The sequence below is a fragment of the Tachypleus tridentatus genome, chromosome 13 (genome assembly GCF_004210375.1).
Source record: "Tachypleus tridentatus isolate NWPU-2018 chromosome 13, ASM421037v1, whole genome shotgun sequence".
In the NCBI taxonomy this organism is placed as follows: domain Eukaryota; kingdom Metazoa; phylum Arthropoda; class Merostomata; order Xiphosura; family Limulidae; genus Tachypleus; species Tachypleus tridentatus.
Genome location: NC_134837.1, coordinates 242,008,403 through 242,028,489, shown reverse-complemented (window position 1 = coordinate 242,028,489; position 20,087 = coordinate 242,008,403). Strand labels below are relative to the sequence as shown.

At 33.2% G+C, this 20,087-nt stretch overlaps 2 long non-coding RNA genes across 19 annotated transcripts in view; one reads left to right on the top strand and one right to left on the bottom strand.

Moving 5' to 3' along the window:
• LOC143236702 (uncharacterized) overlaps nucleotides 1-20,087 on the bottom strand; it is a 326,353-nt gene that overhangs the window by 19,905 nt on the left and 286,361 nt on the right. For all 18 annotated transcript variants that reach the window (XR_013019669.1, XR_013019670.1, XR_013019674.1 and 15 more), the window contains 2 exons: nucleotides 18,463-18,620; nucleotides 2,225-2,350 (listed from right to left, as the gene is read on the bottom strand). This is a non-coding gene — a long non-coding RNA (uncharacterized LOC143236702). The remainder of the gene's footprint in view (nucleotides 1-2,224; nucleotides 2,351-18,462; nucleotides 18,621-20,087) is intronic.
• LOC143236706 (uncharacterized) overlaps nucleotides 1-20,087 on the top strand; it is a 55,394-nt gene that overhangs the window by 6,535 nt on the left and 28,772 nt on the right. The window contains exons 2-4 of the long non-coding RNA XR_013019715.1: nucleotides 2,992-3,133; nucleotides 11,902-12,025; nucleotides 12,284-12,405. This is a non-coding gene — a long non-coding RNA (uncharacterized LOC143236706). The remainder of the gene's footprint in view (nucleotides 1-2,991; nucleotides 3,134-11,901; nucleotides 12,026-12,283; nucleotides 12,406-20,087) is intronic.

Sequence of the window (20,087 nt, the reverse complement as noted above, 5' to 3'; positions counted from 1 at the left end):
AATCCAACTACATTGTTAAAAACGTTGTTACCCATCAGAAATACTAACAACAGTTTGTAGGTTCATTCAATCATAACAACGATATCGGTTAAGTATATTTATCAAGTCTTTTGTTTGGTTTTTGTCGGTTATAGTGGGTGCTCAAAGAAGTCTTCGCGGGTTCGAATTCCTGTCATACCAAACATGATCGTCCTTTCAGCCGTGGGAGTGTCATAATGTTACGGTCAATCCCCCTATTCGTTGGCAAAAAAGTAGCCCACGAGTTGGCGGTAGGTGGCGATTACTAGCTGCCTTCCCTCTAGTCTGACACTGCTAAATTAGGAACGGCTAGCGCAGATAGCCCTCGTGCAGTTTTGCGCGAAATTCAAACCAAACCAAAGAAGTATTTCTTTCCAAATAAAACTGATTTCCTACCACGTGACAAAACTATTAGTTCTGCTCACGTGCTGAAAGAGTAAGCTCGTCTGCATTCCAGGTACATAAAAACTATTTACAGGCGATGTAATCATAAAAACACCTGTAATGTATACATCTTGACTGTATAAAGCAGAGCGCAAATATGTTTAAAACACGTAAATGTACGAGCAATGAGGGCGTTAGTACCTTATAAATATTTTAATATATCCCGGACGCGCACACGCTGGTAAACGCACGCAAAACGCGGTTGGCAGACATCTATACAGGTAAGTTATTATCATTAAAGATGTTTAGTTGCTTCATTCACCATTGAAGAAGTTTCGTTAAAATAAAATCAACACAGTAACATTCCTGACTGAAATGCAAGACTGTTGTTGTTGGAGTTTGTTTTTCTTCACACTTGTTTAGCATAGCATGTGATTTTACTCCAGCGGTATTGATCAAACTTAGATATTTAGCTAAGCAAAGAAAAACTCTAAATGTGTGCATCACACTAAAGTAAAACTTTGGTAACTTGTCACCTTCTAATGCTATCCACAAACAATTTTTTCTCTTTCACCAAACTAAATGCGTGGTTAACGTATAGTAGTTAATAAGAAAAAACCAAGTTTAAAAAGTTGCATTGAAAACTCATAGCTGAACTAATACCTTGGCACAAACCTTCCAGCAAGGTCTACTCACATATTCTTTCAAAACACCTACATTAACTATTTTCGGTACATCACCTTGAATTCGAGGCCCCATAGCTCCCAAGACGGAAACAACCGTCTACTGCTTGCTAAGTGTGTGTGTGTGGAAAATTTGAAGCCCTTTTACAAAGACGTATTTGAGATATTCTGTAACATGCACATTCACGCGGTAACGGGATATCAAAATGTGAAGTTAAACTTAATGGCCAATATAAAAACTCACTACTGTTGTGAAACAAAATGCTCAATACAGTCTCTGTTACCGCTGTATCATTTAACTGCATACAACCTTGTTAAACATCATATTTTCAAAGCACAAATCCGGTTCGACCATGGAATACTGTAACTTTATACCTTGTAACACAGCCTACCATCGCAACAAGGCAGTTAACAACATTAAGTTAGGCCCAAGCCTTGCTGAGAGTTTACGTCATTTATGTAAAGTATGGCAAAGTTACTGGAAGCACAGGTGTAAGGTCGGAGTTTGATGGACCACGGACAAAGCTGTGAACAAATATCGGTTGGTTACTATTTTCTAAAAAATAATTATCTAACTTGAAGATCATGAGTGCAGGTTTCAGAAGAAAACCTCATGTTACCCAAATCAAATCATGGACTTCTTAGAACAAAAAAAGTGCAAATAAACACATCAGATGAGACAATATCACAAATACGACATGGACATTTGGATAATACAATATTACAAGTATCATATGGGCATTGCGATAATAAAATCTCATAAGTATCACATATATATTAGAATAATAAAATATCGCATGATCATTAGGGTAATGAAATATAATAAATACGACGTGGGCATTAGGATAATGCAATATAGCAAATATACCCAGATAAATTCTATACTCTTACATTATTGGAAAGGATACCGAATTCACATGTTTCTGCCATTTTATAAACATATGTTATGCTTTAAACGTATCTGTTTTAGAACACAGTGATTTCTGGCAACTTCTCCGTTATGAAAAATAGATTTCACTTGTTATTTATTTTTCAATACTCACAAACACTTTTTGACAACTAAATAATGTTTATATCTTAACATCGTTTACAATATTGGTATCAACAGAAGACAGCATTTATCCACCTATAAACAATACCAGTATATATCTGTCTCAAGTGATGACATTTGTCGTCAGCAATAAACACAGCTGTAGAAGTCATTCTCCACCCAGTTATTTAGTTATTTTCCGAAGATAAGGATGACACAAAAAATGGCAAAAGATCTGTAAGAAATATAACAGAGAAAACTTGATAAACATCAGAACTCTTTCTTGTTACGTAGGCACCCTTCAGAGCCCAATGAACAGCTCTGTAGTTTAATTACGTCACAAAAATATCGATTGGCTTGTCACGAGATATGACTGCGGAAGAATCTGTGAATAATACTATCTAGATGCCATTAACTACATTGACTTTTGTACAACGTTGGTATCAAATGTCTGTGTACGAATAAGAATTCATGAAAGCAATTTGCTGTCAGTTAGGCATATAAATTTAACACATGTCGATCTTTCTTTTTTTTTTTTTTTTTTACATACATGAAATGTACAGACCTAACAATTTTAAATTACACTTTCCAAACCATAGATCCGTTCATAAAAGGACAAAATCAGCAACTTGAGTAATTCAACCTATAACGCAGAGTCAGATAACTGACTCTGACGAACTAAATTCCAATACCTTAAAACACTAAACTGTGTGATTCTTGAGAGGAAGTTAAGATTATAAGAGAGTTAATGCAATTAAATTTTAACTGTAAATGAAAAAGGTAATCGAACTGCTAAACTTATTTCGCGAATGAAATTATATATTAGATAATCCAGAGAATTGTAATTCATATCCAAGGCTTATATGAAATTTATAGGTTTGTCCACTATTACACCGATTTTCTTCAAGCATGGTAAACCCAACCGAATGAAGAATTTTAAAAAGACATCTAAGGGTTGAATTGTTGACCGACTATCGAGAAAGTCAACACTCGAAATTTGGATCTGAATCAGTTATCAGTAAGTCACATGTAATTTAGGCGTTTGTGTGCGAGTGTTGTTTTTTTCATAATCAATATCTATTACTATTATTAAGGTATCCTTATTTAAAAAGTGTAACAGGGTTATAATTAGTGTTTTTGTTTCGTGTTTTTTTATAATCAATATATATTACTATTATTCGGGCATCCTTGTTTGCAAAGTGTAACAGGGTTATAATTAGTGTTTTTGTTTCGTTTTTTTTTTATAATCAATATATATTACTATTATTAAGGTATTTTCATTTAAAAAGTGTAACAGGGCTATAATTAGTGTTTTTGTTTCGTGTTTTTTTATAATCAATATATATTACTATTATTCGGGCATCCTTGTTTGCAAAGTGTAACAGGGTTATAGTTAGTGTTACTTAAATGTTCGAGTTCTTATTTGGCATGTTTTACATATGTTTAAATCATTAAAGAAGATAAGATAATGATCAGTTGTATTTCTAACTCATATATAATTAAAACACGTCTCCTTAAATTGTTAATCCCAAATTATTTCTTTTGACTATCTTTCATTCCATCCTCAAAAATACTTTTTCTTACGAAAGTATTTTTTGTTTTTGGAATTTCGCACAAAGCTACTCGAGGGCTATCTGTGCTAGCCGTCCCTAATTTAGCAGTGTAAGACTAGAAGGAAGGCAGCTAGTCATCACCACCCACCGCCAACTCTTGGGCTAATCTTTTACCAACGAATAGTGGGATTCACTGTCACATTATACAACCCCACGGCTGGGAGGGCGAGCATGTTTAGCGCGACGCGGGCGCGAACCCGCGACCCTCGGATTACGAGTCACACGCCTTACGCGCTTGGCCATGCCAGGCCCTTACGAAAGTATCAGGGAATTTTTTTTTTTTTTAAGCTTAGTGTTACAGCCAATATCTTACACCATTATTGTGTGGACACAAAAACCGAAACGGTATCCAGAACAGCAGCCGCCTAATTAACATTGTTCTGCGAGGACCGTTATTAACTGTCTGTTTTTAACCCATATACATCAACATGTTTAGAAGAGTTGTTCTCAAAGTGTGGTGCGTCAAGGTATACCAGGTGGTTCGCGAGCTTGTCCAAAATGTAAGTCATTGAGGCGCATCGCCACAACCATAAGAGAGAACATAACAAGTGAGCCAGGACCGATAGGTGGTCCGAGGGGTCTTTTACCTCCCGAAGTGGTCCTAGAAAAAGAAAGTCTAAGAACCACTGTTTTAGAAAATACCATGCCCAACATACCACGTTATTGTACATGAGACAAATGGTAAATGGTCTATCATTTTCAAAACGGTATTTGACAGATGAACCTTTGTACCGGTTTATCATGGTGTGATTTTTATGCTGCAATATATGTTTAGAACCCTGGTAATTTTTATTTACAGTGAACATGGACTCCAGCATTATACCTAACATATTGTGATTGTGAATTGCCTGCATTTCAAATGATGATTATTTTAATTGTGTCGAGTATACGTACCTAAAAAATCATTATACATTCTTTGCAGGTTCACTCTAGATTTCTACTGTTCAGGAAGAAACATTGTTTATTTGCTTTTTGAATTTCGGGCAAAGCTACACTAGGGCTATCTGCGCTAGCCATCTCTAATTTAGCAGTGTAAGACTAGAGTGAAGGCAGGTAACCATCACTACCCACCGCAAACTCTTGGGCTATTCTTTTACCAACGAATAATGGGATTGACCTTCCCATTATAACGTCCCCACGGCTGAAATGGCGAGCATCTTTAGTGTGACGGGGATTCGAACCTTCGGATTACGATCGATTGCCTTAACCACCTGGCCATGCCGGGCGTAGGAAATAACAAAATAAATTATGTAACACGTAATTATATAAACTTAAGTCTACAAGTTAACACACACAATAAACTTACACACCTAAGACAATTTGCAAGTCCTGAGAAAGTAAAATTGAGCAATACACTAAATGTTTATATATTTAAACAACAATATGCATAAAATATCACGCAAAATCACACTGTGAGTCACACTGGAACTATTTGAAAAGGTGACAAAACGTTAAATCTCTCATGATAAAGTATTTTCACATATAAATAATTTTCTCCGCGATTTTAGTATGATTTTAAGGGCAGAGGTTTTTGAAAATTTCTGTGAAATTAGTATTAAAGTAAACTTTAACAAAACCCATCAAATAAAGAAAAAATATATTTCAAGTAGACCCGGCATGGCCAGGTTGGTTAAGGTAATCTGAGGATTGCGGGTTCAAATCCTTGTCACACCAAACATACTCGCCCCTTCAGTCGTGGGGGCGTTATCATGTGACGACCAATCCTACTGTTCGTTGTTAAAAGAGTAGCCTAAGAGTTGGCGGTGGGTGGTAATGACTAGCTGCCTTCCCTCTAGTCTTACACTGCTGAATTAGGGACGGCTAGCGCAGATAGCCCTTGAGTAGCTTTGTGCGAAATTCAAAACAAACAAACAATCTTTCAAGTAATCTAACCACGAGCGGGACCGGCGTCGCCAGGTGGTTAAGGCACTCGACTCGTAATCCGAGGGTTGCGGGTTCAAATCCCTATCTCTTGAGCTACTTTTTACAAACGAATAGCGGGATTGACAGTTATATAGTCAGTGTTTGGTGTAACGGAGATTCGAACCCGCAACCCTCAGATTATAAGTCGAGTGCTGCAAACTCCTGGCCATCTCAGGCCCCCTGGTGTTTTAAACAAGAGAAAGAAACGACCATATACGCAAAATTGAATTTTCTATATTTCAATATGTTAAAAAATTAAGTATTATACACATTCATGATAATTTTATAACTACAATCTTAAACGCCTTCAACTGTATAAATCAGTAAGATATGTCATGATATTCAATTAACACGCTTACGTTTTATCAATAAAGAATTTCTTTAATTTTTTACGTTACCATGTTTTGACTAGACAAATCCAAAAGTTAAAGCACAAACTGATTTTGTTTAAGAAGTAGCCCCATTTACTGTATTTTTTAATTAAACAAATGTTTCATTGCTCCAAATTTTAATTGTTCCAATAAATAATCAACTTTGACAAATAAAACTATTAACTTGTCACGACATTTCTCCAGTTGTAACTGTCGTTCAATAAATTATTACTCCTTAAAAAAGAAACAGGAGCAAAGCATACACGTGTAAGTACCACATCACTACAGGTGTTTAGGTTTACTATTCTAATATCAATGTATCAGAAAGACATGTGGTTACTTACAGTTATTAAACAACATTCCAAAAATAAATTTTGTCATTTAATACTACGACATAACTGTTATTGCTACTAACCTAGGTAAATTTTTATTTTTTAACTTAGACAGTATTCCAAATAATAAATTATTTTCCATAAAAAACAGTAAATGAATACAGAATAATTTTGTTTCTTTATAAGTAAAAAGATACACAGCCCACCAACAGTATCAAAACCCGGTTTTTAGCGTTATAGTTCTTCAGACTGAGCCAATTAAGTACTTTAGAAAAGTTATATGCTTTTTAATTCAAAATAGCTCAACGCAAAACTAGGTTTATTATTTTGCAGTACTTGCATACTAGCTCCCACTTGGTAGTTACTACCATAAATAATTGCACAATTCCTTGATCAACATTGATTTCCTTAAATTTTGCCAGTGAATTTTGGTCCTTGGGAGCTTGAAACAATGAACCACCTAGATATTCGATTCCAACAAAAATTATTCTGAAATTCTAAAATGCTGAAATTAATGTAACGATCTTATATATACAATTGTGTTAGAAACTAAGACGAATTTGAAATGGAATTATTCAAAAGATTAAGTAAATGCAAAAGTTACGACTAAGAGATTTACTTAGTGTGAATAAGAGATTCGTACATAGTGTATATGTACACTATGTGTAAATGTACGAATATTCACACATTTTTCGAAATCAGGTATGTTTCAAAATTATTAATAAAAACACATGTGCTCGAATCTATGTTTATTCTAGTTTGTTACATCTCTTCTTTGCTATTAATTTTGTCATACCTGATGGAAATTCCACAATATTAATAAAAAATGAACCAAAATATAACATACAAGTAATAATTGTACTGCTATTTATGCAAAAACAATTGATATTGCAATAGCTCGTTTTTTCATAACGCTTTAAAATATCAAAACATTAACACCTATAAGAATGTTACTGTAATATTTTAATCGAGAATACATGTTTACACACTCGTTGTAGGTTTGTGTGATTAAGGACGTTGATCGCTCAAAATATGAATATACAAAGAATGCGACTTCTCAATGTCCTGTGGATTAACGAAATTGTCTTGTGTTTTTTTTCAAAATCTTCAGAAAATGTTAAGACGAACACCAACCAGCACCATAACTACGATACATGTGTTAATTACAAACACATTTCGAGTTTGCATTTTGCACTGAAAAAAACACATTCTTACTTAGACCATTTCATTTTCGTCCCTCGTATATTTCTTACTATACAATAAAAATATTATTTCAACAAATAACTTATTTCTTACAAACATTTCTTACTAGCAATAGTAAACAGTAGGAAATGAGAATGGTTCGTCTCTTGTTTATTGAATAAGGTAGGTTTCATTTTAAGATATTAAACCTTAAACTCTGAGCAGTTTCTATAATAAATTAACAAAAACCTTCCTTTTGTTTGGAGTACAAAATGTCCAAATATTTCAACATGATATAGGGAGTGAATTGATAGCAAGTCTCGGTTAAATCTTTGAAGAAACTGTTCATACGCTGCATTACTTAACAGTGATTTAAAATAAAATATTCTTAAGAAAAACAAACAAGTAAAATAAACAGTTTTGAGCTGTATCACTTAAAAGGATTTCAACACAGTATTGATCACTCTAAATCAGTCTACAGTACACAAAGCTTTAAGAACAGTAGTTCTAAAGAGCAGGTTTCTAAACAGCCAAACAGACACGTAGCAACAAGATATTACGTATTTGAGTACAGTTATGAGAATAAAGGCCATTTAGGATTAAGAATAACAGACACTATTAGAAGAAAAACAGTTACATTAATTACAGAGTTTCAGAATACAATGAAATATATTTTTTACACCAACAAGGCAAAGCACTGACAATAAACACTTGAGAATGATGATCATACATAAGACCGTTTATATAGACATGTTTACACAGATCCAAGCCTTACAAGGTCAGTTATCCCAGTTACGTTATATATGGTAGTTATTAATTCCACTTCTAGAAGACACTTTGGGCCATTTCAAACTAGGCTGAAGACCTACGTTGTATACACACATGTTTTTAAGTCATTTCATTTATGCTCTCTACATATCTTTATTACTGTATAATAAACCTAAAGTATTGTCATGCAAAGGAAAAATACTTTATTTCCAATATACAAGGTAGGCGACTGAGAATCCTCAATAAAAGATACGAAGATGGTAATACTTTTGTGTTTCTTGTGACCTTTCGTGTTGACTTCTACATCACACTGAAAACGATACGGGACAAACAAACATTTGTATGGTTAGACTGAGTCAGTTATCATGGAAATTAAATTAAGCTATGAAGACAATAACATATGCAAAACTGGACTGATTCAGTGATTATACAAATACACTTTAACTGTGAAAGCGTTATTTTCAGTCTCGTTTTCCTGTATTGAATGATTCGCTATAACCCATCCTGTGTTTAAAAATATCTTAAATGTATAATTGCATATCAGAATAGAATTCATAAAAACCAACAGCATTTTTGTTTTTCGCTTTCATGAAAAGTAAGTTAGAACTGAAACATAGTGTTTTTTACGAAAAAAATATTAGTTTTAATGTACTGCATTTATAAAATGTATAAAAATAAGCAACTGCTTAATATCCTACATTTTATTCAAACAGAAAAATATAGAATTCCTATTACATTAAACATTATTTTTTTAGTGAACTAACACTAACGGCCTTTCAAAAGTACCAGATTGTTATACGGAAACGTTATTTGCAAGATTGTTTGTTTGTTTGAAATTAAGCACAAAACTACAGAATAGGCTATCTGTGTTCTACCCAACACAGGTATCGAAACCCGGTTTCTAGCGGTACAAGTCTGGAAACATACTGGAAAGCTACTCGGGGGTTATTTGCAAGAAAATCCTAACTCTATAACATATACTGACGCTACCGCTAAGTCCAGTATTCAGAACAATTTATAATTCTAATTTTCTCAGTAATTGCAAATATTCTACTGTATTTTATCGGGTACTATTAGTTGTTACATTATAAACTTCTTATTTTCTTAATGAAAAGTAATATACAATGGGCTATCTGCACGATCCCCACCCCGGGAAATCAAACCTCGGATTTGGGCGTCTTAACGCTAGAAATTATTCAATAAATTTCGTACAAACTACTTTAAGTTACATGAATGAATCTGTTTTGAAATAATAAACCATGTGAAATAATAATTCCACAAATCAACTCATTATATTATCTAAACGTTAAATACAAAAAATCAATAGCTTTTCCTTTTTCTCTTACAACGACAAGAGCAGTTTATCTCAAAATGTCAGTCCTGAAGTATTTCCATATACTAAATCCCCTTAACCAAACATTTAATCTATTTTATTAATTAGAGGTTAAAACATTATAATTAGTAATAGTACATTTTTGTTCCCCCTTTTTTTTTAACACCATGTCGTTTACTTTCCCACCGACATAGTTTCCGGCCATTTTTGAGTGATTGTGTAACTCGTGGTTGGCTTTTAACGGAGAGCCTACGTTGATAAAGATTAGCTCAGTGACGTCACCTACGAATATGCTTAAATCAGATAATTATTAATGACCATAACTAGCGTCAAAATGCATAGGTAACTCTCAACAGTTTTATTTATATTACTAATATACTTAACATACTCACAGAATATGAAAAAATAAACCTACCAGATTTTTTTTTTTTGTAAAACAAACATCTATCCGATTTGAAATGCTGTTTTCTACAAGTTAATTTTTATTATAAATCTTTCATCTCTAACTAGTATAATGTATACATATAAAATCAAAATAAATCAGTTTATTAGGGTTGAATTTAGATGGTTACTTCTAACGCGCATGTTTCTTACTATGAAACATTGGCGACAGACCAGCAAGGAACGTATACGTACGATTAGTTAGTGAAAAATCTGAAGGCACTTATAGTGAATACCGTATGTATTCACTGAAATCGTTTCAGTGACAGCGCCCTTACTGTATCCAGACAGCATGATGTTGGATTACGAGTCGCAAGGACACGCCAAATCTGTTTTCTTTCTCTCTTTTTTTTTAACACAGCCACTGGAAACAAAAGCATAGTCACCAGAGAAATCAATGGGGAGGAATCACAACTACAACAGCAGGCACAAAGTTACAGATTTCGATCTCACCTACCTAGTTGTTGCTAGGTGTTTTCGTCCCCGTATTCCCGTCACCAGTTACCAAGACACACCTCAAAAATATCTGTCGATCTCAGCGGGCTAGTTTAACCCTAAAATTCCCCTCACCAGTACACAATAAGGCTTAGAGAGTCGTACGAGGGTAGACAGGAAGCATGGCGCACACTCCACGTACACATAGACACACACCGACTATAAGATGACGTACTCGTATGATTTTATGCGCGATTTTAAACCAACCAATCAGCTGCAGTAGAGCTTCAAGAAAGGTCATTATTGATGGAAACATATCTAAGAAGGTTGGGCATCTCGTGAGAAGCGCGCGCAGTATTTCTAGTATCCTTGTTTCTTAGAAGACAGTTGAAATTATGGTGGAGGCGAGCAACCAACCAGTAAAGGATTTTCTTTCTTATAACTTTTACACGATAAAAAAAATAACGCTTTTTCTATTCAAATAAATAATACGGTTACTAGTGAATTACTGTATAAAATCTATTCTAAACCATTACGAAACTTAATTTCAATTAAAGTGCACTGTCTATAGAATATCAGATCAACCCGAGTTTTGTTATAAATTAAAAAGTAAAAAATGTATGTTTAAGATGGTCTTATTACAAAAATAATTTCAGATATAATTTCATTTACTTTCCTTCCCTGCATGCGACTAGATATTATATTTACACTTTATAATTTAATAATAAAACACTGCACATGATCCTTACCACTAAATATATTGTTCTTTACTTTCACTTTAGAATTACATCTACCCAGCGAATACACTTTTAATAAAACAATACCACAGCTATGAAATTGTTATTTTATTCTAACATTTGCGTAGCAGAAACTAGGCAGTTAAGGATTATTTTACATTTTCAACTAGAAATGACAAAAAAAAAGTCAAACTTAACCCAACCATCAATAAAAATTATTTTTTAATCTAATTATTCGTATTTGCTAAATATTTATAATTTTTAATACTTACTTTTTAAACTTTTACATAATAAAAATATATTTTAATAAAAATTCCTTAAGCAGTTTTAGGTCACTGTACTTAGGGAAACCTATAGAGCAAAAACAAGATTCAACCAATTTAAGCATACTGTTTTGTTAAGTATCAGTAGTTGTTACACATTCTAACAGTCCAAATGACCATCATGCTTTGAAGGATAAGAACGTGCTTCAGGTTTTAGGTGAATACGCTACATTATGCTGCATTTGTGACTGTACAATTTCGTTTACGTAGTTAGATAATCGGAAATTTACATTAATTATAAGTCATAACAAACATATAAAATTTAACTACTTCAACTTGCATAAAATATGCCTTTAATACTGATATTTACATTGTTTTTATTTTGTAGCTTTTCATGGTGGATTTTTTTTAATCAAGGTGTTAGATGTCCCCCTTTTATCCTTCTATCAGCATACCTGACCTTGATCTCCTGACCCCAGAACCGCTTTCATAGTGGGATAATCAAACTCATGGTAAGTTCAGTAACTGCACTCCAAAGTGATTCGTAGTTAAACTATAGGACCAGGAAATTAAATCTGTCTGAAGCAAAATTTGAAAATTATGTCTAACGTTACTCACGTACCAATGATTTTGATAGTTAAAACAAAAGCAATGATAAGATGGCACCGAAAACAGAAGACTTTATAAATTAAATACACATTTTGTGTCTTACGTTAACGAAACGAGAAATACTATAATATGTAATACTTCCAAGTTTATTGATATTTCAGAAAAATACATATTCAAAGGACCTATTCATTATCCTCTCAAAAGGAAATTTATCTACATAACTGGAAAGACGAATAAAGCCATATAAATGTAAACGAAGAAAATTCTGGATTATATGGATAAGGTATGGAATGATGCATTATATTACATATTTTTCGTATTAATAAATCTGAGAGTAAATTCTTGTTAATACTGAGATTGTTAATTTATCAATAGTATTTCGAATCCGAAGTCGTCACTAAGACTAGGTATTTTAGTCTATTTAAGGCTAAAATATTTTTGATATGCAATGCCTTTTCTTCAAGAAATTTGACCATAAAGATTAGAACTTAATCCTAACGGTAAATTCGATACCGTGAAGCTCTTAAGAACTCTGTTGTTCCCACTTTGAATAACATTCATCTTTAGTTATAAAATTATCGGTGTTCTTAGAAATAAATACGTTTAACAGTAAAATTGCGTTGTGCAAAAAACTATATTTATGAACAAGATATCAATTCAATCTCAATGAATGTACAACTATTTTGAGATAAGATTCTCAAATTAGTTCATCTTTAAAGATTCGTTCAACACTCTTAAGAACTTGATTTTCTACTCACGAAAAACTTGCAGTGTGCGTTGTAAAGTAAAAAATGACGTACCAGTGCTTTCTGTGTCGTTGTTTCAGAATATCATATACTCTCAGCCCCGATGTATTCTCGCAAAATCAGAATCACCACCCATTTTTGTAATAACCATAAAATTACACTTAAACAACTTATACATTTCAAATTTTCAAACTAACTTTACTAATAATAGTTTCCAATTCAGAAGAGTTAAAAGCCTATATTGGTAACCAATTAGGAGCTGTAAGTGAAAGATATTCTGCACAAAATATATTTTCTCTTCGCAATATCATTTGCGAACATATACCTCTTTAACAAATTCACTATTGAACTACTTACCTAAGCCTGTGTACCGAGATCTAAAACAGTTGTTTCTTTTAAATGTAAGAGACCTTAACTAATTTACTTTTCTCCATAGTTATCATTTTTAATCAACAAATTATCTTCATCCTCAGTTACCAACATATTCACAAGTAAAAGCAACCAGTATTTGTATAAGCAACCACCTTCTTGACACACTACCTTGAGCATAAAGATATCCAAATCAAGATTAGGTTTAACAATACGTTGAATATCACTTCTAAATAGTCCACTACCTAACATACCACAAATTGACGGGGACAAAAGCTACCTTTAGATTAAACTAAGTAGTGCGATGGCACTGGCGGATTCCCCTCATTGTGTGTTCGACTCAACCTAAATGTTGACATTAGTTTTGGAGAACTATTTTGTGGTCAAAAAGTACTGGATTTTATAACTATGTTATATTTTATTGCGAACTGTATATAATAATGAATAGAGCTGACTCGTTTATCTATAAGACTAATGTGTCTGTGCACATATGAGTACAAACGGCTGTATATTAATATTCACTTATCGCACACGCGTGTTCTACCATTTACACTTGAACTTAACTGACAAATACAACTTATAGCTCACTTGTGGAATGCATATTCACAAATTCGGTGTCTTCAGTGTGAATGGGTCCACTCCTACGTTCGAACACAGTAAACAAAAATACAATAAGTTTTCTTAAACATTTAGTAGCAAATTAATGCAATACTTCATGGCAGAATGTATACTAAATATTCCAAAACAGAAGGTTTTATTCCAAGATACATGTATTTTATGTCATGTTTATTTCTGTTAGCTGGCAGTGCACTCCTTGCAAGAACATCTTAACTAAAAACACGTACATACCTACAAGGCTTAATAAAGTTTTATAATTCTGTGGTTGTTTTGAGCTGAAACAGATAAGGATATGATACACAGCTTCTGACTGGATATTGAATTCAACGATACTCTTACATGGCACAATGAAAATCCATTGTGGTTTTACTGGGAACTATATAATTCAAAGTCTCTCCGACAAAAAAAACAAAAAAAAACTACTACCACAATTTGTGCTTACAGCATATCTTAAAATGTTCATGGAATCGTCTTTTTCAGAAAATTAAGTCAGACATTTTCCTTAAAAGGCGTTGAACAAAGCCTACATACCCTTCCTATACTAAACTAACACAATGTCACGTAAAGTATTACTCACCGTAAACTTAGACACTATTAATATTGTACCTTCCTAATTTTCTACAATTTCGTTTTTATCGCTATGTCCCTTAAAATTACACATAATGTACTTACACACGTTCAGACGTTCCAAAAGTGCAGTACCAAATACACCAATAATCTGAAGCATAGGAAGTAGCAATTATAATTAAGCTAGCTATATTATCTCATTGATATTTAAGTAACTGAAAAAATTAAAATGTGTTTGATGTTAGCTTTATCATCTGCTTAACCACGTTCAATAGATAATATGTTCTAATATCTTTATATTAAAATATTTCACGGATTATCATTTTATATTATTCCCTTTCAACACAATGGGAACAGATAAATATGAAATATTTGCAAACTACAGGGTGTTCGGAAAGTCATTGTGCAGTTTTGTCTGTTAATAAATATATAAGTGCACAGTGACTTTCCGAACACCCTGTATAAGTGATAAAAAGCTGTACATATATTCATGTTTCCAGTAATGACAATTAAGACATGTAGTAAACATAGTTATTTGAAATGTAGCCATATGTGTATGTCCGTCGAATTTAACAGTCACTAATATATTTATACAGGTTAAACAAAGCGTCTTTTGCTCGTCTGTTTATGTGAAATATTGAGTCAAGCTACTGTTAATACATTTTCTTCGCTGCCTTGATTAACAGATGAACTAGCCACAATATTTACAACTATTTTTAACGCACAAATACAGACTTCCGTGGTAATTGCCGTTGAAAATATGTTAATGGGTGGGGTGTTTAACACCAAAATAAAATCATTACCATAGCTAAACAGGACTTGAAAAAACAAACAAGCATTGAAATATATGATAAATCAAGAAGTTTCCTTATGTTCAAAAACTTCCCTGACGTCTACCTGTGATACAGAAAAAATATTATTAAACAGTTATCAGTTTACTAACTTGATCTCATTTGTTTTTTATTCCTAGTTTGTTTGTTTTTTTTTTAATTTCGCGCAAAGCTGCGCTAATTGTTCCTAATTTAGCAGTGAAAGACTAGAGGAAAGGCAGTTAGTAATCACCACCCACCGCCAACTCTTGGGTTACTCTTTTACCAAGAAATAATGGGATTGACCATCATTTTATAAGGTGCCCACGGCTGAAAGAGCGAGCATGTTTGGTATGACAAGGATTCGAACCCAAGACCTTCAGATCGCGAATCAAGCACCCTAGCTAGGCCTCAATTTATTCTATTTATGTAAAATGTTAACGAAGTTAAGTCATTACCACAGCTAAAAAGAACTTGAAAAACAAACATATATATATATATATATATATATATATATATCACAATTTAAGAAATTTCCTTACGCACAAAAAATTCTCTAACGTTTAAATGTGGTGCACAAGAAATATTAAACAGTTAAAAATTTATTCAGTCACTCCGAGTGGCATTGGTATTGATTTTTATTAAATTAATAGTTTTTACGATTAGCGGTGACTGATCTAACAAATTAAATAATTGGATGCAACAAGAAACGTCATTGTGGCAGTCATACTTGTGCAGAGGTTTGATGATAGTTTTAGCGATAACTGTTCTATTTTGGTAAAGCTGCTTAAAGTATTAGAACTGGTATAGTGATATGAACTTTACAAACACATAAATAATATTCACAGTTTTAACATATCTGACCACAAAAGTCAAAGATGAAATGATTTATTGTCAAAGTGATTTTGTATCTAGTCATACATCCAAGGTATATATATCCTACATATATACCAATTACGTTTACATGCATTTCTTTGTACTGTAACAACTTGAAGAAACCATAGATCAGTTTTTGCTTCTTTTTTTTTTTCATATTTAGTTGATCAACAGTACAGCCATATGTAATACACGATAGAGTCTTAGCGCTTGTCTACCTCGTAATATACCCAGTCTTTTTCTACAGATAAAGTTGCTCTTTTTTTCACAGTTATTAAACCAAACCACTTTATTCACGAACTATGTATATGATGCGCTTCTCATCATTTGTTCTGTTCAACTCGGTCTCCTAATATTTCTCAACGATTTTTGACCAGGTGAAATATACAATTTCCAGTTGCAACAGATGTTTAGCATCCAATAAAATTTGTATTTTTTATTTTAATTTTAAGCTTAAGACTAATTTAGTGACAAAAATAATTTACTCTTTGTCTTTTTGTGTTGTATGTTTTTTGCTTTTAACAACGTCAGATACTTTAACCATAATTAACACGTCTCTAAACTCATTCATTACTTGAATATAATTATTTAAATCAGGCCCTGCATAGCCACGAGGATGGGGCGCTTGACTTGTAATCCGAGGTTCGCGGGTTCGAATCCCAATTCCACAGAACATGCTCGTCCTTTCAGGTGATTTGTTCTTGTTTTTGTTATTTCACTTTAACAATATAAAATTACTAGTAATTCTTCTGATTGGCTAGATCCCTACACTTAGAACATTGTGTTATTAAATACTTATAATGATTCTAACAGCTGAAACTATTCCCAGTTATCAACAACAAACAGTTTACATCAATTGCTAACTTGACTTGTGAAATACATTTGATATTAGTAATGGCACTTAAAGAAAGTGATTTATAAAACTTCTAACTCTCTCAAGAAGACAGATATAAGACTAATGGTTTGCCATAGAAAACAAACTTATATACATTTGGCCTTCATCACAAATAAAATCACTGTGAGATAGCTATGTTTCAGCCTCGTTGCTGAGAGACGTCTATAGAATCAGTGACAAATGGTATCACGATATTTTAAAATAAAAAAAAATTAAATTACATTAGTACGGCCCGGCATGGCCATGTGGGTTAAGGCGTTCGACTCATAATCTGAGGGTCGCGGGTTCGAATCTCTGTCGCACCAAACATGCTCGCCCTTTTAGCCGTGTGGGCGTTATAATGTGACGTTCACTCCCACTACTCGTTGGTAAAAGAATAGTCCAAGGGTTGGCGGTGGGTGGTGATTACCAGATGCCTTCCCTCTAGTCTTTCACTGCTAAATTAGAGACGGCTAGCGTAGATAGTTGCCAAACACAGACAACAAACTATCACAATTACTTTGTTTCATTCACTCCTTGCCAAAAACACCTATGAAATATTACAACCCTCAAATCAACAGAAGAATTTCCTTTTCTCATGGCTAAAAAGTCAGTTTCTTTTTTGTTAGACAACATTTTCCAAAATCATATGTTTTAGGAAATTAAAGAAAACCAAACACAATATCTGCCTACCTTCTCAGCGGCACAGCGGTATGTCTGAGGACTTATACTGCTAGAAACCGGGTTTCAATACTCGTGTTGAGCACAGCATGAGCAGCGTTTTGTGTAGCTTTAAGCTTAATAAATAACAGCAGCAACAGCGCAATATTCTGACGCAAAATAGTGGCTTATCATTTTAACAATTAATATATAAGTGTTCCCCAACTTCTAAAGGGTAACAGTAAAATCCTGATTAACTAAATATGTAAAAGTGTATTTGCAAACACACAATAATTAGACTATAAAAAAACGACTTACTAACATACACGTAGTTTTGTAAGTCTTTATACAGAAAGTTCCTGATTGTTAACTCAACACGATAATACAATTGTGAATTTCATATTGTACGCAGTTGCCAAAATTTCCAAAAGTAAGCTTGTGTGTTTGTTTGTTTTTCGGAAATTTGTGTAAAGCAACTCAAGAACTATTTGCAATATTCGCTCCTAATTCAAGTAATAGACTACAGGGAAGGCAGATAATCAACGGAACAAACCGCTAACTCTCTGGCTACTCTAATTGAATAATGAAATTTAACCGCTACTCTTATAACGCGTCTACGTTCCCAAAATGCGAAACGCATTTACGGCAACGGAACGTGAACCATAGCCACTCGAATTCACAGACCTGCAGCTAGCCAGTACGCTAGGTCAAATTGGGGAGGGGGTAGTCAATAACGTTATTTTAAAACAAAACGAAGAATCAGATGCAAAAGTATATGATATTTTAACACATAACGTGTCAAAACAAATACTCCTACATACCTAATATTTTCTACTAATTTGTTGATTTTAACAACATGTGCACAAGTGTTCCGGAAAATGTTCGTCACTGACTTGGAAGCAATACTAATTTCTCGGAATTTCTAAGATCTACAAAAACTGTCTTGGATTCATTCTTCCCACAGGAACATCATGTCAATCTGAGAGAAAGAAAAAAAAAAACATTTTACTTTCAACAACTAATAAATACAATACAAAACAAAAGTGCAACACATCACAATTTTTTAAAAAAAAGCAGTATATATTCGAACAATAAAAATATTCTCAATTATTTACTAAGATTACTGGTTTCACTTCTTTCGAATACTGGTATAACCTTTATCCATCAGTTTACCATTACAAACGGTTTATTTCTACACCATTTTCATCTTTCTTCATTGTTTCTACAAGCACGAAACGTACAAACAAATGAATCCCTTGCAAATATACACACAGATACTGAGTTTGTTATGTATATATACTGAGGTACCACATATAAACGTCTCATTTATCATCATATCTTTCTCATTCACTGTAATAAATTCACTAATGAGTCCATATAATGGCGAATTATTAAAGAAAAAATATAATTAAGCTTAGTGAGTCCTTAGATTTTAGGCTTTTCTAAAATAAGTTTTTAAAGAGTTTACGATCCCGAGGGGACGGACATTCCTGGTAGGAGAAGGATTTAGATACCAATTATATACGCATTTAATGTCACCACATCTAACATTTTCGAAGTGTTAACCAATACAAATACAGTTTCCATTAGAGTTTGTAATACTAAGCGAATGCAATCTTGAACACCCGAACTTCCCGCCATTTTATGCAAGCACGCCTCAATTTTTTTTTTAACATGCGAGCACTCATTTTACCCTTGTAAATAGCTCTTCCCGAATATGCAGGCATAATAATGGTATGTTTATTTCATTAAAATCATTCTTCACTTAACTAATATGCTAAAAAAAATTTACAAAAATTTCAGTTTGATTTATATACTTGGTGTGAAATACATCTTCTAGGAAATCAGCGAAAGAGTTTCATACTGGCAAATATTCTGAAGCTATAGCTTTATAATTTTACATAATTTTCACTTAAAAGTTTTAATCATATACGTTCTCTCTTCTTATCTTTTGGTATTCTGGGTAGAGACACCCAGTAACAAAACTTATCTATAGTCTCGAAACTATTTCAAAATACAAGTATCTGATCTAGAAAAAAGAAACGCTTTGTAAAATATTATGGGCACTAAACAGATATTCTTCAAGTAAACTTTTCATTTCGTTTCTTTCATATACCTCATTTCACTAGAATCCTATAGCAAATATCAGACGCATTGCTAAAAGAATTTGATGTTTAAAGTCTGTTACAAAGTCAGAGAATTAAAGCTCGAGAAGACTCAGCCATGACTGGTGTGTCAATTTAAAAGAAACTGAGGAAAATTAATGATGGAAAAATCGTTAGCATGCAAAAAAAAACTAGTTTCCATAACCAACATAATGAGATATTTTGCATGCAGAATCATACAGATGTTTTTTTTGCAAGGGGTGAGAGAAAATAGGAGTGTGTGTGTTTTACTGTAGCAAATCAGGCTATCTACCGAGTCTATCGAAGAGAATCGAACCGCT